Source organism: Jatropha curcas, chromosome 4 (assembly GCF_041381405.1).
Source record: "Jatropha curcas cultivar XTBG-Jc1 chromosome 4, XTBG_Jcur_1.0, whole genome shotgun sequence".
In the NCBI taxonomy this organism is placed as follows: Eukaryota; Viridiplantae; Streptophyta; class Magnoliopsida; order Malpighiales; family Euphorbiaceae; genus Jatropha; species Jatropha curcas.
In genome coordinates this window covers 5,876,537-5,897,296 of record NC_143154.1, presented here as the reverse complement: position 1 = coordinate 5,897,296, position 20,760 = coordinate 5,876,537, and the positions used below count along the sequence as shown (strand labels likewise).

Below are 20,760 nucleotides of genomic sequence, written 5' to 3'. Positions count from 1 at the left end.
CATTCTATAATTATGTTTAGATTAGTTTGAAAAGTTTTCGGTGTTATACTGATAAATTATATAAAAGTTCGATGTGCACAAAATTAATGAAACTAGCTGATAGAATTGGAGAAGTACTTCCAGAAATAGAAGCAGCTTGGCAACTGCCCATCCGAAATTCAGGCACTATACTTGCTAAATAACACAATTAAGAAAGCCAAGTATCTTCTTCAGGACTGCTGTGAGTCTAGCAAACTATATTTGGTAAGCATGCTTCAATAATTTCAGATGTGGATGAAATGAGAAACTCTTAAACTATATCTGTATGCTTAATTGCTTATCCGTGCGCAAATTCTATTCAGATGGATTTTCCTTCCTTATATTTTGTTATTGGGATATTGGTGGTCTGAAACATTTTCAGTGTAGAAATTGGAATTATTGATTTTGTTTTTCCTCCTTTCCTTTTACGGGAATCAGTAATACATTCACTGCAGCCATTAACTTATGGTTGATAGTGCTTCTTACATCACTTTTTGGCAATAACAGGAGATGCAGCGGTCTCAAGATGTCAAAGATTTAGGAGCAGGTTTGGACAAAGTTTAGGCCAGATTCAAACTATGGTCCCAACCCTGTTGGCTGCCAAGGTTTGTCAAATTACAGGCCTTTTGAGTTCTATTTTACCTCTCTCTTTCTCTCTCTCTCTCTCTCTCTCTCTTTTTTGCCGGATGATAAACACTATTCAATGAGAAAATTACAGAACCAGTTTATGCCTCTAAACAGTCCTTGGTTTTCTTGCCTCAATAAATAATCTAGATGTTAATAACAAATGAACCCCCTGAATACTGTTTATTCCAGGTCACATTTTTCAGCATTCCTTTTTGTTGTTTTTGACAGTTTACCTGTTATTTAATACTTGAGTATCTAGTTTACAGAAAATGACACCAGTGTATTCTTGAGCATCTGTTCTTCGGTAAAATGGATAATGCAACTTTCTTTTGCAGATCTCTCGCATTACTGATGATCTAAATGCAGCAAAATTTATGCTGGACTCTGCTGATAAAGAGGCTGGTGAGGCTGCGTGAACTGTTTCAGCTGGCTACTTCTCCATCTGATTCAAGGGAAAATTCTGAAATGAAAGCTCTTAAAAAATTGCCGCTAAATATCAGCCGTCGGTGGTTAATGATTATATAGCTATTTAGAATAAATAACTGTTTGATTAACTATTTAATCTGAAATAATAAAAAAAATATGAAAGCGAGGAATAAAGATAAAGACAAATGAAGGATATATGTGTCATAAAGAAATTAGTATAGTTATCGAACGTTATAATTAATTAATTAAGATAGTGTTTTAATTATATCAAAAACTAAACACTACTTCAAACCCAACAGAGCCTTCGTATTACATCCCCAAGGGCCATACTAATAGAGAAAAAAAATCTCTTCTCAAAAATTAAAAAAAAAAAAAAAAAAAAGAAAAGATCAATTAGGAAAATGTTAGATAAAGTACGCAACAATAAATCTTCCAAAAAGGTCCTGAAATATTACTTCATCATTCTGTTTGATAATGTCATTTTTAATTTATTTAACTAAATAAATAAATAATTAATTATTTTCATAAAAGATTCCAATTAATTTTTTTTAATGATAAATAAGTAAATTTGAAATATTACATCATTCAAATCTTATTCAAATAAAATGTGTACTATTACTAGTTATAATAACATTGGCTAAGATTGATTAAAATTTTATTTTATAATTTTGCCAATAATAAATAAAGAGGATTGTTTTTTTTTTTTTTTCATCATTGAACTTTTACTTACCAAGATAATAATAATAATAATAATAATAATAATATAGCGATTCTGATTTTTTTTAATGTATAATATTTCTAATTATACTGCTTTAAAGTTTTTTATTAGTAAATTTTTGCTAAAAAGATTCTATTATGATGATGTTGATTTTAATTAATAATTATTGTTCTTTTAATTATTGCTTTCTATTGAAAATAGAGAAGGTTAAGAAGCGAATAATAGAACATACAACTTCTATGTTTACATATTTTTTCCAGCAGGAAGCCATTTTTCTTTTTTTTATTATTATTTTATTTCCTTCACAAATATGGGAATAAAGAAAAAACCATAGCTTTTTACGAAATTATTATTATTATTATTATTTTAATAATGACATGGAGAAAGAGGAGACTAAATAATACTATGATTCTACTGTATTTACTTTTGTGCTAATTATATTATAATTCTACTGTATTTCAGTTGTTTTATGTATGTTAATGGATACAAAATTTTTAGATATGATATTTATATGTGAAAGATTGAAAGTTATCAAGATTACTAAGAAGACGACTCTTTAAGATAAGGTACAATCTTGCTTGTACGCACCAAAAATTGCATTATACCCTCCCAGAATGTTTGTTGATAGTTCATAGAATCAACTACATATATTTCTTCTTTCTTGACATGAGCAATCATTAGAAACCAATGCTGAAAATAAATTATAGGGAAAAAGACCTGTAATATCATACAGTAAACAATATTCAATTGACACGTATACAATTGTGATATGGTCCCAGGTTACGGATCTGGTTATGGGTCTGTGGGTTAAGGATGTGGATGGTGTTTGAGTGGCTGGGTTGAGGGATTTCTTTTTATGAACTATGGTGACTGTAGTTCAGGCTCTAAAGAGGGAACTTAGAACCTCTTGAGACTAAAGTGCTCAAAGACTTGAATGATTTTGAAGCTGCCTGTTCTCATTGTTGTTCTTGTTTAAAAACAAAAGTGAGGCATAACTACCTCCTACATCAAAGGAGCACTGCTTCTAAGTGGAGGAACACCCTCCTCAACTAAGAACATGAAAAGAAAGTGGAGGAACTCCCTCCTACAAAACAGGAATCACAAAACAAAACGAATAACTAAATGCATAAAGCAACTGAAATAATTGAATGAGTCAACTCCATATGGCAGTTAGTTTAGGAGTTCAATGCGTGGCTGTTTGGTCTTGAGCCCATGAGTGAAACGTGTGTAGACTTGCAAAGGCTTAGTAACATTACTGTCCGTCCCTAAAGGGCGCTTGTCCTCAAGCACAAATTCAGGATACCTGACTGAAAAATCTTGAGCATTCTCCCATGAAGCATCTGCTAGAGAAGAATTACACCAATGGACTAAAATCTCAAGTTGCCCGCCCTTAACACGCTGATCTAAAATAGCCAGAGGTTGATAAGGAACATCTGGTGGAGTTGGTGGCAGCACTGGAGTACAAGAATCTTATCCTTCATGATAACGCTTGAGGGAGGAAACATGGAAAACAGGATGCAACTTTGAGTCTACAGGTAAGTCTAGCTTATAAGCCATGGAATCGATTCGCTCAAGTATCAGAAAGGGTCCATAAAACTTGGCTGAAAGTTTCTGAATTCTTCATTTAGCAACTGAACTTTGACGATAAGGTTGTAGATGAAGCAGAACCTTATCACCAACCTGAAATTCCAAGTGACGGTGAGATTGATCATAGTTGTGCTTCATTTTTTGTTATGCTCACTGCAGGTTTTGTCGAAGCAGGTGTAGCATCTCATCCCTGGTTTTAAGAGCAGTGTCCACAGCCTCAATGGAAGAGCTACCGGGCATATATGAAAGCAACTGAGGAGGAGGATGGCCATACACTGTTTCAAAAGGAGTGGACTTGAGAGCAGAATGGTAGCTTGTATTGTAGCAGAATTCAGCCCAAGATAGCCAATCAATCCACTTGTTTGGTTGAGCACTTGTAAAACAACGAAGATACATTTCAATGGTGCGGTTAACGACCTCCGTCTAGCCATCCGACTGTGGATGATAAGTTGAACTGAAACACAATTTGGTACCACACAAACGGAATAATTCCTTCCAAAATGAATTAGTGAAAGTTACGTCTCGGTCACTAACCATAGTCTCCGGCAACCCATCTAATTTAAAAATGTTGTCAAAGAAGGATCGAGCAACACTTACAGCTATACACGGATGAGATAGAGCAACAAAATGGCTATATTTTGAAAATCTGTCGATGACCACCAGTAGCGCATTCTTCCCTCGAGAAGTAGGAATTCCCTCTATGAAGTCAAGGGAAATATCAGCCTAAACATGAGTTGGAATTGGGAGAGGTTGAAGGAGACCTGCTAGCTGGAGTGTTTCTGTTTTGTGCTGTTGATAGGTATCACAGGCTCGAACAAAATCCCGCACACGCTGCTTTAATCCGTGCCAAAAAATTTGTAAAAAATTGTTTTAATTAATCTTTTCTAGAAACCCTTGTTATGGACATAAACATTATTTCTTCAAAGTAGTCCTTCTTGTTCAAGTTTCTAATTAACTCCCATTCCAGCTTTACAGCTTCACTACTCACCTGAAATAAAGTAATGGCAGAAGCATACCTCTCCAGTATTGTAGGAGGCCTCATTTCAAATCTGGCTTCCCTAGCCCTTAGAGACGCTAAGTTATTTTTAATTTTAAGTTATTCTTTTTTTATGTTTGTATCATATGATTGAAAATATTTTTAAAAATAAATATTCAAATAGAACATATATAGTATAATATTTTTTTAGGAGAGAGATAAAAAAAGGAGAAAAAAGTATGTTATTTTTATTAATATTTTGTTCTTTATGTTTGTAATATTTGATTGGATATATTTTTTAAAAAGTAAATTTTCAAATAGAATTTACATAATTAAACATGGGATGGTAAACAATTGAAATTTTGAATTTAAAATATATATATAATATTTTATTGATATATTTATATATCTATATACATTGAAACGTTTTTTTTTTTAAGGTGAGTTTTGAAAGAGTTTATTCTTAATAATAATTTTGTATTTTCTTTTTCGTTACTGAATAATTTGTAACTACTATCATTTTAGTTTAGTAAGAATTTATATCTCTTTTGCAATAAATAGATGGCCTATTGATGGTTAAATATTTTTTATTTTTTGATATTTTTTTTCTCTTATATCCTAAATCTGTTTGACTTAAAAGTATGTGCATATATTTCTTTATTTAATACATTAGGTAAATAATATTGTCACAGTAGTCAAAGTGATTTCCATTATCAATTCAGATTAGTTTTCTCGATGGTTACATATTTTTAATTTTCTATTTTTTCTCTTTTATCCTAAATCTGTTTGACTTAAGAGTATGTGCATATATTTCTTTGTGTGTTACACTGCGTAAATAATATTGTCACTGTGATAAAAGTGATTTTCATTATCAATTCAGATCATTTTCTTATTTCTTTTCTTTAACCTAGCAGTAAAAATAATTTATTATTATTCTTTGTTATAGTTGTATATAGATATTGATTTGGGATTGAGAGCAGGGGGGTTGGAGATTGAGTGATGACTTTATTTTCTTTTTGAGCACCTATTATGATTTAAAAAGTCTGCATTTATAAATTATGGACTAAAGGATTAGGTCTAAGGATTGGGTTGAACTTTATTTTAAGATCACTGCATTATAAAAAAATAGAATTAAGTACATAATAAGTAACATTGCAAGTAATTTGTATGGCAAAATACAATATAAAATAACCACTTGTATTTATTTTAATCTAAACAAAACAGAATTTATATATATATATATATATATATATATATATATATATATATATATATATATATATATATATATATATATAATGAGTATATAACGAGTACAGTCAACGTATAATGCATGTCATAGAAAAAACTAATATATATAAAAGTAGAATGAGGGGAGGGAAGTGATGCGTCCCACATCGCCTGCGGAATACATCCTGGGCTAATGTGTAAGGCTGGGTTCAGGCCTTACTCTACGAGCTAGCTTTTAGGATGATGTTAGGGGTCCAGTCCCTTATCATTTGGTATCAGAGCTCTGGCTCCGTAGGGCCAGTGTCTCATGGGGTTCGTCAGAACGCCGATTGAGGCAGTCGGGTCTTGTGGGGGTGGGGATGATGCGTCCCATATCGCCCGCGGAGTACATCCTGTGCTAATGTATAAGGCTGGGTTCAGTCCTTCCTCTACGAGCTAGCTTTTGGGGCGAAGATCCCTTATCATTTGGTATCAGAGCTCTGGCTTAGTAGGGTCGGTGTCTCATTGGGTTTGTTAGAACACCGACTGAGGCAGTCGGGTCTTATAGGGATGGGATGATGCGTCCCACATCGCCCGCAGAGTACATCCTGGGCTAATGTATAAGGTTGGGTTTAGTCCTTTCTCTATGAGCTAGCTTTTGGGGTGAAGTTAGGGGTCCAGTCCCTTATCGGAAAGGAAACTTTAAGCTCCCTAAAAATGCTCTTTCGAACTTTTAATTTTATTAGTATTATTAATGACAATTTAGTAATATTCTAATTAGAAACTTTTAATTTTATTGGTTATGTTAATTTTCTATTTTAATCTCAATTCTATTAGAAATTATGATTACATCGTAATAGTTAATTTGTAATGATATGTTTTGATTTATTTTATAAACATATTAGGATTCCATCTAAAGTGTTCCTAATTATTGACAATATTTTTGTTTGCTTCGTAATTATGAATATCAATTTAATTTGGATAATTAATATTTTTATTTTTAACTATTAATTGATTTCCTTTCACCATTAAAATTTTCTTCCATTCTCTCTATTGAAACACAAAATCAAGCATAGAGATACCGAAAGGAGCTGATTCTTGTCTCTTGTGATAGCCTCTCCTCATATTTCTAGTTTAGGGGCAAATTTTTATGTTTTTTGTTAAATAAATTACAGATCTATATCTATTCTGGCATAGATTCATGTTATTTATATTTCTGCTATTGTTTGTGTTTTATCTCCATCTTGTATGGAGTTTATAATCTCTCCATTTTTTGTAGAGTTTTGTTTTGTTGTTTGCATTTGTTTGGTTTATTTGGAAATATTGCAATTTATGGAGAATTTTTCAATTATACGATGATCTTCATCTTTTGGAGTCTAGCAATGCGACCTATTCCTCCATTAGATTAAGTAGTTCAAAACTTTTGTGTTCGTCATAAGCAACTAATTCATGAATAATTACGCCATATATGGAAGATTAGGGGAGTTCATCTAATCAATCATTTTTTAAGATCTATCCATTTTCTTCAAGTTCACCTTCTATTTTTTATTAGGATTTCTTATTAGATCAGCGAACAATAATTATGTTATAATTTTTATTCTATGTCTGGTCTTTAGGAGAGGGGTTATTTCCTCCCTATAATATTTGTAATGATTTGAAGTTTTTTAATGAAATTCTAATATTATCTTTAAAAAAAATATTATTATTGATTGATAAACGAATATAAAAAACACCTATGACTTATGGTTCAAGTAGTTATATATTATTACACTATAGACGGTTGAAATAAAGGACACAATGAATCTATTCCACCTAATAAATTTTTAAACATGGTAGGTTTAGGGATCATGAAAGTAATTTTTGAGTATTGGGAAAGGAAATTTAAACATAGATTTATTGCTACTTCATACATGCACTTACCATTAGGCTATATCTTGGTGTTCAGAATCACGAAAATACTTATTTATTGATTTAAAGTTAAATTCTCATCCAAGTGTTAGCGTGAGAAAGTTTTACCCAAACAAATTGTTTTTTAATTTTTGAATTATTTTGGGTTAAATATTATTTTCACCTAACATATTTACATGGCATTTTGCTTATATTTACTCACTTTACAATTCAATTGCACCAACTAATAAAAAATTTTTGGAAAAATTCTTTTTATACAGTACATTAACTAATGATTTACAATAATTTTTACTAATTTAATTAAATATAGCTAAAAGAAAATGTGTCACTTTGTCCAGTTGGCTAAAAAGTAAAATAAATTAATATTATTTAAAATTTTAATTGTTGAGGTGATTAACAATGCATACATGTAGTACCAATGATCAAATTTATAACCGTTTGAATAATTGTTCCGCTTCACGTGCGGGTGGATAAAAAAATAAGTAATCCAATTCTGAAATATAAAAGATAAAATAAAAAGTTCAAGTAAAATACAGATATAGATAATATAGAAACATATTATATTTTCAAACAAATATTAATTTTTAAAAATAAAATTATTCAATGTAATTTTGTAATATTTATATAATAAAATTAAAATTTAAATATTAAGTACAACAGTTTGAATATAAATGATTCAACGTTCGAATTATTTTTAATATACTAAGTGTTTCTTAATTAACTTAGTATAACAGAATTTAGAAATTTTTGTTTTTGCTACTATGAAACTTTTGAAAATTAGTATTTCAAAATGGTATTGTAAGTGGTTAAAAAAACATAGAAAAACAAATAAAAACAATTCAATATTCAAATATAAACAATTATTATATAAATAAAAATTAATATTTGAATTAAAAAACATCCAACCAAATGTAGAAAAAAAAATTGAAAATTCTAATATAGATACAAATTAAAATTTCACTTTTCATAAAAATATTTTAGAGCATTAAATATAAATTTATATTTATTATTAACAATTAGAATTTTTTTCTGCTGAAAATGAAGAAATCTCTAAAGAAACACCAATTTATTACAGCGTTTAACAACTGTAGTGGTCTATTTATTCCAAAACCTACTGAAAGTTTACAACAAAGTTTTTGTTTCTTTGTCTGTTCATTCTTGAAGTCTGCTGGCAATCAATGACCACTTATACATGTATAATAGAACACATTGTTTTAATTAATTAAAATAATAAATAATTCTCTTTTGCCCTTATGAACTCATGTCTGACAATCAATAGTTAATAGCGTCTGAGAATTAATTCTTCTTCTTCAACTGAAATATTGCTTCTCAAATGGTTCAAACCTGAAATAACAGTACATGTAAAATGCATAAAGCCTAATCATTCTCAGAAGGAGGTTAACGACATATTTCAGATATTTTTATTAAAGAGAAAGCAAAAACTATAAGCATTGTAAATTGGAAACCTGCTTTAGTGGCTAGTTTTCCATCTTAGTGCTATGAACTTCTATAAATTGAGTCAGTTTTTGATCTTCTTCAGCAGTCCAAGCTCCTTTTTTCATTGCTTTTGTCTCTTCTCGATGGTTGAATATGCAGTATTTCTGTCTCTAGTGTCTACGTGTTGCAATTGGAATGACGTTATCAATTAGCTATGGAGGATGTAGAGATTTATATATAATAACGTATACCTAGATTTTAGAGGTTTTAGTTGCATTATATTAGATGATTAGATTAGATTAGGTTTCAAAAATTATCATATTATCAGTATGATAGTATTAAATTAAATTGAAAAAATTAATTAAGTTGTCCACTCACAATACAGAAAATTAAAATAACAATAAATGACAAATATTTAATTTACTATTTTTAAATACAGAAAATTTATTCTATCAAATAACTATTTTTAATGTTTTGCTACTATAAGCATTTCTTTATTTTTATTATTAATAGTTTGTTGAAAACTTTACGCTTTTGCTTTTACTGTTAAGGATATTGACTATTGAAGAGTTCTCATTTTATTTTGGTATGCTATCACAAAAAATTTTTTGAATTTGATTACTAATATTTATTTTTATATGTGGTGAGATCTTGATCAACCGTTTATGAATATTTATTTTTAACTTTGTAACTATTCCATTTGGTGGGAAAAAAAAAAAAATCTATTGTAAGAAAAAATTATTAGAAAATTTTCTCAAATACTAGACATATATGGTGGTGGTTTGCACCAACTTTTATGTGTGATAATTATGATTGAATTGAACTTTTATATTGTCTTTGAAAAATTAATAAAAAAAACTATGTAAACAAAAATAAATTACAAGTAATTATTTTATCGGGTATATTTAACAAGTAACAACGTACAATGCACGTTCTTGATATAAAAGTACGAATGGGGGATATTGGATTTCTAAAACATCCCTGCTAAATTTATGAATAATTAAATGAACAAAAATAAAAAATTAATATTGAGTTTAATTAAAAAGGTTAATATTTAAAAAGAAAGCAAATATTTTAACTCAATTCAGTTTTAATATTTTTATAAAATAAAACAAAAAAGTTTTAGTCATTTATTATTATGAAATAAAAAATTAATATTTTAAAGGATCTTAGCATTTTTGCAAAATAAAAATATTAATAACAAATAAAATTAATAAATAAAACAAGAATAACAAACCAAAACAGAAAAAAGATAAAATATTTTAACTCAATCGATAGAAAATTACATAATATTATTTTATATTAATTTAAGTTACTAAAAAATAAAAAATATTTTAAATAAAACTATTAATAAAATAATAAAATGGTCAAAAAAATAAATGATAAATTGATGTCTACAACTAACCTAGCTATTATAGTTAACTCTTATAATTGACAATTGTAAAAAAATAATTAAAATAATTTAGTTAAAATAATTAAAAAAATCAATAGTTATTATTTAAATTTGTTGTTGTACTTGCAATAGTAAAACATAAGGTATATGAAGAATTTAACTATGACTCAATTAGGAATATTATTAAATACCAATTTATTATAGATTATAAATATAAATGTGCAGTTCTTATATATAAAATCACAGTAAAAATTTTATTTTTCTTTGACCATAGAGTTTCTTATTATTTTACATCAAAAACTTTTCTTCTTATCATTTTACTTCTTAATTTTAAAGCTATTATTTTGCTTGAGTTATTATTATTTTTATTTTGCATATTGGTTCAATCATAAGCTCGTAAATTAATGAATACAAAATATGTATCTTTTCTTTATCATTTTTTCAGTAAGGTCACCAGTTCCAATCATATTTGAAAGCTCAAAATTGCACTTCACATCAATGATATATATATATATATATATAATTGATTGCCAAGAACACTAAGTTGGACCGATAGAAATTCAATAGGATAAAACTGAGCAAGACAGAGCATTTTTTTTCCTTATTATAAGCAATAAATAGATTTATTGCATTCAAGCATGAAACATATAACACCTTTTGTCCAGTCCCGAGAGACCCGACGATGGATGCCACATTCGGTGCCAGAGGAACCGCCTTAATTTAACATATAAATCATAAAATTAAAATTATGAATTAGAAGTAATTGAGTATTCATAAGTTTGTGAGTAATTTTTTTTTTATAATGATTGGGAAAAATCATACAGAAATACTGTAAGAATATCCCTTTAAAAAATTAGCTCGCCAAATATGTGAATATAAAACAGTCCCAATTAAAACTCCAAACTTCCATCATCTCCAAATAATCATCATAACGCAACAACACTTCTATATCTTCATAACTATATAAATCCTCAATTGCATTTAAATATTCATCAATTAATTGCATTCATTATATATATCAAGTCTTAATAAACTAATCGTACCAACTATCTTAAAATATTTTATATTAAATCATTTAATCAATCTTCTGCTTATCTCCAAATATATACACCAAAATAATTTCAAGCTTAAGTTATAATTCAAATAACATAATCTTCGAAAATGTAATAATTATACATGTCATAATTCTTAATTACATAAATCCCAATCTACTACTACCAAATTAGTCACTTCTGCTTTGATACTACTTTTCTAATCTTCAAGCAGCAACCACGATCTTAACCTACGCGTGATAAAAATCGACGCGCTGAGTATAAAACTCAGTAGTGCTCATAATTCACATACTTACCAAAGTTGCGATGGCAACTTACTTTATACACAAATTTTATAAAATCATTTAGAATCATAAAATCATTAAATTTCAACATACATTTACATTTATAGCAAAAGAAATATCAAATAAACTATTAATTAATGATATAAATAATTTAATTCTTTATACCATAAATCCTTTACTTAAACATTTAATCACATAAATACTTTAGTTCTATACTTAGAATATCAAATAAACTAATAATTAATAACATAAATAATTTAATTCTTTCAAATCATAAATTCATTACTTAAACATTTATTATACCAATACATATACTATTTATTTTTAAAACCATGTACCGAAATATCATGCTTTGAAAATTCATTTGATAATATAATCATAAATTTCCAAAGTAAGATTTACTAAAAGAATATGATCTCAATCGTTTGATAATATAATCATAAATTTCCAAAGCAACTAAAGGGTAGTTGGTCTTTTCCCACAATTAGATGGCTAAGATTAAGTCAAAAGTAATCTCATCTAATGGCTACAAATAATCTTCAATTAAATTCCTTCAAAATATTATTTGTCTCCGTAAAATTCTCAAATTTAATCCTTAAAAATAATTCTTCAAATTTCCTTACTTAATATAACACCATAATTCACTATTCACTAATTATCTAAATTCTCCAAAAATATTCATTACTTATTTTCTACCCATAAAAATCATGTATGCATACTCCAAAAATATTAATAAAATATGACACATAGATAATAATTTTTTCGGACCAAAATAATACTTATTCCCGAACCGATGGTACTATTCATAGACCGGTGGTACTCTTCACAGACCGGTAAAACTACTATTTTAGACACAGAAAAATCAGGGCGTTACAAAACACATATAAGCGACTTAGTATTCACGTCATAAAAATGACTATTGAGCTCTTTGAGTTGTAAATCTATCACAATATAAAATGGCTCCATTTGTAATGATGCATGTTTGTCATTTTTTCTACCATGCATAAAGATCGTCCTCGAAGGATATGCCTACCATCCATGTCAAGAACATCCAAGTTATTTTTATTTACAAAATAAGGAAACGTCATTTAACAAAAATTTTCATCCATCATCTCTCATAATTCACAATCGTTGTTTAGGTATTTTAATCAAAGTCATTGCATTCACAATATCTTGATCCTTTTGCTGTAGTGCTTATGACAATTCATAAGTAATTTCTAATATTTTTCTCATCAGAAGAAGACAAAAGGCAGTGTCAAACGATTGTAATGAATCTAATAAAGTGCAAACTTCAACTCTTTGCTCTGACTTTCCATTTTCTATGACAAATTCAAAAACACTAATACAGGAGAAAATATTTTTATTGAGCTAATCAAAGTATAATAATGTGAACTCCATCTTGTATCTCCAGCCCACTTCAAAGTAGATTCTTGATTTTTCCCTATTCACTCTTAAGTTCATCAATTTCAAGTGCTTTTAAAATTTTAATAGATTGAGACTCTATAAGTATTTCATGTCGTTTGAAAGAGCTTCCAATAATATTTACAACATTTGTTACTAAAGTGAACAAAAAAGCAACAGACACATGATTTTTTTGCAACAACAGTAAATGCTAACTAAAGTTGGTGATCAAAGCAATGAACATAAAATACACTTTCATTCTTTTTAGTATTAAAGTTTTAAGATCATTAAACTCCCCTTATATATTAGTTACCCCATCATAGCCTTGGCAGCGTATTCTGGAAATGCGTAGCTTATGTTTGGCAAATAACACTTTAATTGCTCGTTCCAGTGATAAAGTAGTAGAGTCTGTGACATGCATAATGCCTAAAAGGTGCTCAATTACTTGACCTTGCTCGTTCACATAACGTGTAACAATTACCATTTGCTCTTTAGTTGATATGTCATGGGCTTCATCCACTAGAATAAAAAAAAAAGCATCAGTAAGATCTTTAATGATGATATTGGTGATTTTAATAGCAAAAGGAATGACAATACCATTCTGAATATCTCAAGATGTCAATTTCAGATTTCTAGAATACTTATCAATAATAACTCTTTGATATCTTCACTGTGCTCATCTAGAAACTTTAAAATTTCTTCGATTTAAAGAATCGCTGGATTCATTACGTCCACAGAAAGACAAGTCTTATCATAGAAGAAACCAAACACAATCAATAGAGGCATTTAGTAAACCCTTCCACTACAGAAGCATCACCACAACCTCCATGTTCTTTGCTATTTGATCTATAAAGGTAACAATACAAGTAATGTGCCGCTTCTTTTATAATAATATATTCCAACCAAGATGGGTTAAATCACTTCACGATGTTACCTTGTAAAGTTTGTATGAAATTAAGAAAATGAGGTTGACAAGGCCCTTTGTGTAAATATACTCTTCTAATTTCATCTTGAGTATTAAGATGAAAATCCATGATTGGTTTTCATAATCCTAGATCTGCTAGAAGATTATTACTCTCAAACCGAAAGCCATTGCTTCTTGAATTTGACATTCTCTATCATGATCTTTTTGTTCATGAGTAGGTGCTTATATTGATTCAAGTTCAAAAATAGATTTTCGCTTGAAATATCTTTCCATGCTTTCTAATAATCAAGTAATGTTCCTACTTTGAATAAAAAAATATAATATATAATTAGAAGCCTGTCTTATAGTAACATAGGGTTTTTTTTTTTCAAAAAGAATTTAGCAAGCAATCAATTAACTTTAATAAGCAATTAAGCAAGCAAGCAAGATTACCTTAAATATTTATACTTATACAATTTATGTCTAATGAGATTTACAAAATAATTATTAATCAATTAACTAATAACCAAGTGAAAATTTAATATCAACATGAAATGAATTAATTAATTAAAGAGAAAAATTCAAGAATTTTTTTATAAAAAAATAGAATAGTAAATAAAAAGGAAAAATTAGCAAACCAAGGGCAAAGTGATCTAATAAAGAAACTTTCATCATTCACTTACAGAAACGTGTAACTAAAAAATGAAATGCTTTGTCACTTATGTGACATGCATCATGTCTCTTCCTTTGTACCTTATTGCTATCTATATGTCCCTCTCTCAGTCTTAGCTCTACAACTTGGTTTAATACTTGTCTCTCTTCCAACTTTCCTTTCTATACCCATTTTTCACCATCTGAAAACAAAAAAAGAAAAAAAAAATTCAAGATTTTAATATAGCTGGATTGCTTGGCTTTGCCTCTAGAAAATTCAAGAAAAATTTCTAATTCTAATCTGAAAAGACTGTTAAGGATTAGTTGTAAAGAAAGTTATATTAGGAGTTAGATTCCTAATTAGTTTATGATTTGTATTCCTAAATAGCTAGGTTGCATAGGAATTCCTTATATATAGACCTATTTAATCGATTGACGAGGTACAAGAAATACAATTACAATATAATCTCTCAAGGAAGCCTAGGAAGCCTTTCTAGGATTAGTATTTTGTCTCGTCACCGACCTCAGGATATTCTCCAATTGCCGACTGGCATTCCCTCCAAATCTGGCCATCGGATTCCCTGCGCATGGGACTCACGCGCTGATTCTGTTTTCTGCGACGGTACCACACACCGGCGTGTGGCGGAGCACCCGGCTCTTTTCGGCGATCAGAAATAGTCCTCTAGCTTCGTTTCCATGTTAGCAATTGTTTTCGCCGAAATCCCAACCCTCGGAAGGATTCCGAAAAACGTCTCCTTTTTATTTGGTTGTCTTGTTTATTTTATTGGAAAAAAGGTGATAAGAATTTTTGGTATGTGATGCCGATAAATCGGTCTTATAAATCATTTTGAGTCGCCACCCATTATTTCGGCAATGGGACCGTTTCCAATTTTATTTTATAAAAGTGACTTCATTTAACCCAATTTTATTCAAGGCCTATTATTTAGAAAAACTGGTCAGGCGAACCAATGAGATTCTAGGTAAGGGAATTGGGTACGTCGGCCCGTTGAAAGCCGACGCTTGGAAAACCGGCCTCTTTTAACCTACGATTTCTAATTGATTTTATTTTAGAAAAGCCAATTATTTAAACCCAACTCGAACAAATCGAACCGAGTTCCTACATGGAAAATTATTTAATCGTCACAATTAGAATTGTTCATTGCATTCATCATAAATTAAACATCACAACCATCATTCATCCACCACATTCAACAAATAAAAATTAAAAGACCCGCTCTTGCCTTATGGTTAAAGGCGGGCCACAAACCGAATTTAATAGTAAAATTAATGATAAAAAATAAATCCTAAAAATCTCATAATCATCAATAATTAATTGATTCAGTTTGGTTAGGACTCAGTTTGCCCATAATTGATCATTTTCCGGGTTATGATTAAAATCTATTTAATGAAATGAGGTTAAAATAAAATAACAAAAATAAATTGAAACTGGGAAACAGTCGCGTCACGCGTGTAACACCCGCCACCCAATCCCGAGAGACTCGACGGCGGATGCCACATTCGGTGCCGGAGACACCGTCTTAACTTAACATATAAATCATAAAACTAAAATTTTACATTAGAAGTAATTGGGTATTCACAAGTTTCACGAGTATATTATTTTTTTTTATATAATAGAAATGTCATTTCATTTTCTTATCTTTTTTTTTTAATATATATACATTGGGAACAATCCTACAAAAATACTGTAAGAATATCCCTTTAAAAACTGAGCTCGCCAAACATGTGAATACAAAATACTCCCAATGAAACTCCAAATGTCCAACATCTCCAAATAATTATTATAACACAACAACACTTTTATGTTTTCATAACTAAATAAATCCTCAATAGTATTTTCGATTCATCAATTACTTGCATTCATTATAGATATCAAGTCTTAATGAAGTAATCATATCAACTGACTTAAAATATTTCATATTCACTCATTTAATAAATCCTATGCTTATCTCCAAATATATAAACCAAAATAATTTATTATTACATATAATTCAAATAACATAATCTCCAAAAAATGTAATAATTATACATGCCATAATTCTTAAGTACATAAATCTCAATCGACTACTACCAAATTAGTGACTTCTGCTTTGATAAGATGCTTCTACTCTTCAAGTAGCAACCACATCTTCAACCTACGCGTGATAAAAATCGACGCGCTGAGTATAAAACTCAGTGGTGCTCATAATTCACATACTTACCAAAATTGCGATGGCAACTTACTTAAAACACAAATTTCGTAAAATCATTTATAATCATAAAATCTCAAATATTAACATGCATTTACATTTATAGCAAAAGAAATATCAAATAAACTATGAATTAACAACATGAAGAATTTAATTCTTTCAACTCATAAATTCATTACTTGCACATTTATTATACCAATACATATACTATTTATTTTTAAAACCTTGTACCGGAATATCATGCTTTGAAAATTCATTTGATAACATAATCATTAATTTCCAAAGTAAAGTTTACTAAAATAATATGATCTCATTCGTTTAATTCAACTACTTTGAAAACAATAAGACGATTATAATACAACTATGTCTTCATTCTTTTATAGCAACAATAAAATGTTATTTTTCGTTAAGGCTCATACTCATGCAGAATGAACATAAGCAGATTTGATCGTGGCCTATGTTAGTGCCACCCCCATCACATACTCGTGGCCTATGAAAGCACCACCCCCATCACACAATCGTGGCCTAAGAAAGCACCACCATGGCCTATGAAAGCACCACCCCCATCACACAATCGTGGCCTATGAAAGCACCACCGTGGCCTATGAAAGCACCACCCCCATCACACAAATAAGCGCGTCCACCTATTTATAAGGGCTGATAACCCTAGCATATGATCATAGCTTCACAATAACAAAATCAATCTCATCATACCACGTTTCAATCATGCATAGTAGAGCCCAAATCAAAATCATTCTTGCACAAAAGCAATAATTCTTAATCAAAAACACTTCATTACTTAATACCCATCACTTCAAAATTTCTCAACTTACAACTTACACAAATTACCACATTCTTTTTAAGATAGTATATATATACAAAGCACTTACACCTTAAATACCCATTTCTTTGTTAAAACTCTAAACATATAAAAGTTATCAAATAATCATACTTATGTCATATATATAATAATTATGTAAGCTTTACTACACTAAGGTGGTACCAAGGGGAGGAATTTCCTTCTCCAATCACGCATGCTAACATAACTCTTATGCACAAAAGTATCCATTTCAACCCTCATCATGCATTATCTAAATCAATTCCACACCTTTCCAATTTATATCCATTTAATCATATCCACAACAACCCTTCTCACACTTATGTTTTATTTTTGTCAAATAAATTCTAAAACATACAAATAATCAAGAGCACTTCATCACACATGATTTATACATACTTTTATCCAAATAACCCTTTGATTTAGGACATAGAAAATTTCCAGCATTAATATCACCTTGACCTTTTCTGGGTTTTTAGGACATAACTTGAGTTATAGATTTCAAAATTAAGTGAAGTTTGATTTATTAGAAAGCTAAGACAAAATTCTACAAATGTTATCAAGGGACAACAGCCCAGATCAATCTGTAATATGGTGAAAAAAGGCTAGGAACACAGACCAATAGTCCAGACCTGATTCAGCAGCACTAATTCCAATGTTTATCCAATTCCTACTTATCCAAACACTCAAATCAAACCAATCCAAAACCAGAGAAGTCTCAAGACACAGGGAAACAACTCTCATGAAGAACTCAGAATATAATCTTATCATTATAGTGGTCAAAATGGGCACTCAATTCAGTGATGCATGTAGCCCGTCATAACAGAGTCAGTTTGGGTTTTTCAGCCATAAGTTGAACTATATATATCCAAATTGAACACAAGAGGATGGGTTGGAAAGCTAAGAAGTAGACCTATAACTTTCATGAAGGACTCAGACACAAAGGAAAACTCAAAAGGATCGAAAAATAGTCCTTAATCTCACTCAATAACATTTTTCCCAATTTCAGCTTACTTAAATCATATACAAGGTAGGGATTTCTACCACATATTTCATACTCATCATACATCATCTTAAGAGCATAAACGAACAAAGAGAACAAGAAATCTTAAGGCCTTTTTCATCAATAGGTTCTGCCACTTTTGGAAGATGAAGAAGAAAATGTTTTCCTCATCAATTCTATATATAAACATGCTTAGAAATCTCCCAAGAACACATTTATACCACCAAAATTCAATAATCAAATCATTTCATATAAAATTCCCAATTTTCACAAAATAGTAGAAACTTCACAAAATCAAAAATTTAAACAAGGTAGGAGGATTTATGAACACTTACTTTAAAACAAGCCTTAGCAAGCTTAGATTAAAGCATTCTAAGCTCCAACTTTGCCTTTACTCCTTGGTAGAGGTTTCCTAAGCCTTTGGCTTTCCAAGTTTCTTGAAAATAATCACCACAAATCACTTCTCAAGCTTTAAACTCTAGGATTGATTCCTTAAATCAAGTTAAATGGGTTGAATTTGATGGATTTAGCTAAGGATGAAGTTGAAGAAAAACAAAGAGAAGAAGAAGAAGAAGGAGATAGCCAACGCCAAAGAGAAGAAGAAGGAGAGAAAGTGGTTGCTCAAATTATTGAGCACAAGGGTATTTTAGTCTTTTCTCAACATTGGATGGCTAGGATTGAGTCAATCTAATCTAATGGCTACAAATATTCTCCCAATTAAATTCCTTCAAAATATTATTTAACACAATAAAATCCTCAACTTTACTCCATAAAAATAATTCATCTAATTTCCTTAATTAATATAACACCATTTCAAATTTACTCCATACAAATATTGCCTCTAATTTTCCTTACTTAATATCACACCTTAATTAACTATTCACAAATTTTCTAAATTCTCTAAAAATATTTATTACTTACTTTCTACCCATAAAAATAATGTATACATACTCCAAAAATATTATAGAAAATATTAAACATACATAGTAATTTTTCCGGACCAAAATAATATTTATTCCCGGACCGATGATACTATTCACAGACCGGTAACTTACTATTTTAGACACAGAAAAATGGGGCGTTACAGTTCTACCCCCCTTAAAGAATTTCGTCCTCGAAATTCACTTGATGGCTAGGATTGAGTCAATCTAATCTAATGGCTACAAATATTCTCCCAATTAAATTCCTTCAAAATATTATTTAACACAATAAAATCCTCAACTTTACTCCATAAAAATAATTCATCTCATTTCCTTAATTAATATAACACCATTTCAAATTTACTCCATACAAATATTGCCTCTAATTTTCCTTACTTAATATCACACCTTAATTAACTATTCACAAATTTTCTAAATTCTCTAAAAATATTTACTACTTACTTTCTACCCATAAAAATAATGTATACATACTCCAAAAATATTATAGAAAATATTAAACATACATAGTAATTTTTCCGGACCAAAATAATATTTATTCCCGGACCGATGATACTATTCACAGACCGGTAACTTACTATTTTAGACACAAAAAAATGGGGCGTTACAACGCGGGTGTTCTATGGAAGAACAGTCGCGTGGCGCAACTCTTGTCCTTTATTCTGGAAGCTATAAAAGTTGCGTCACGCAGCTGTTCTATGAAGAACAGTCGCGTGACGGAACTCTATCACATTACTGGTATTTAGAACAGTCGCGTCACGCGGGTGTTCTATGGAAGAACAGTCGCGTGGCGAAACTCTTTCATATTACTGATACTTAGGACAGCTGCGTCACGCAGGTGTTCTATGGAAGAACAGTCGCGTGACGCAACTCATACCTACGTGACGAAACTATTTGTGACTTATTCCAAATCCTCAACGTTATTGATTATTTATTCAGGATATCACATTAAATACAAATATGAGAATAAAAGTATACTGGGTGTACAAATAGCTGCGTCACGCAGGTGGTCCAATCCCAATCAAAGGCTTTTGGACATGAACAGCCGCGTCACGCAGGTAGTAGCTGCGTGACGCGACTGCTCTGGTCCGCAACTACCTTTCAAACTACCCTTTTTTACGTTTCTTTTTTGTTAACAGTGATTTAACACAACCCAGAAATACTCAGAAATGGGCAAAATGTC

At 30.0% G+C, this 20,760-nt stretch overlaps 1 long non-coding RNA gene across 1 annotated transcript; it reads right to left on the bottom strand.

Moving 5' to 3' along the window:
- Positions 1–16,569: 16,569 nt before the first annotated feature.
- On the bottom strand, positions 16,570–19,456 carry LOC149496770 (uncharacterized). Its single transcript, XR_016320538.1, has 2 exons — positions 18,975–19,456; positions 16,570–16,744 (listed from the first exon to the last, which is right to left on the bottom strand). It is a non-coding gene; the product is annotated as an uncharacterized LOC149496770 (long non-coding RNA).
- Between the last annotated feature and the right edge of the window lie 1,304 nt (positions 19,457–20,760).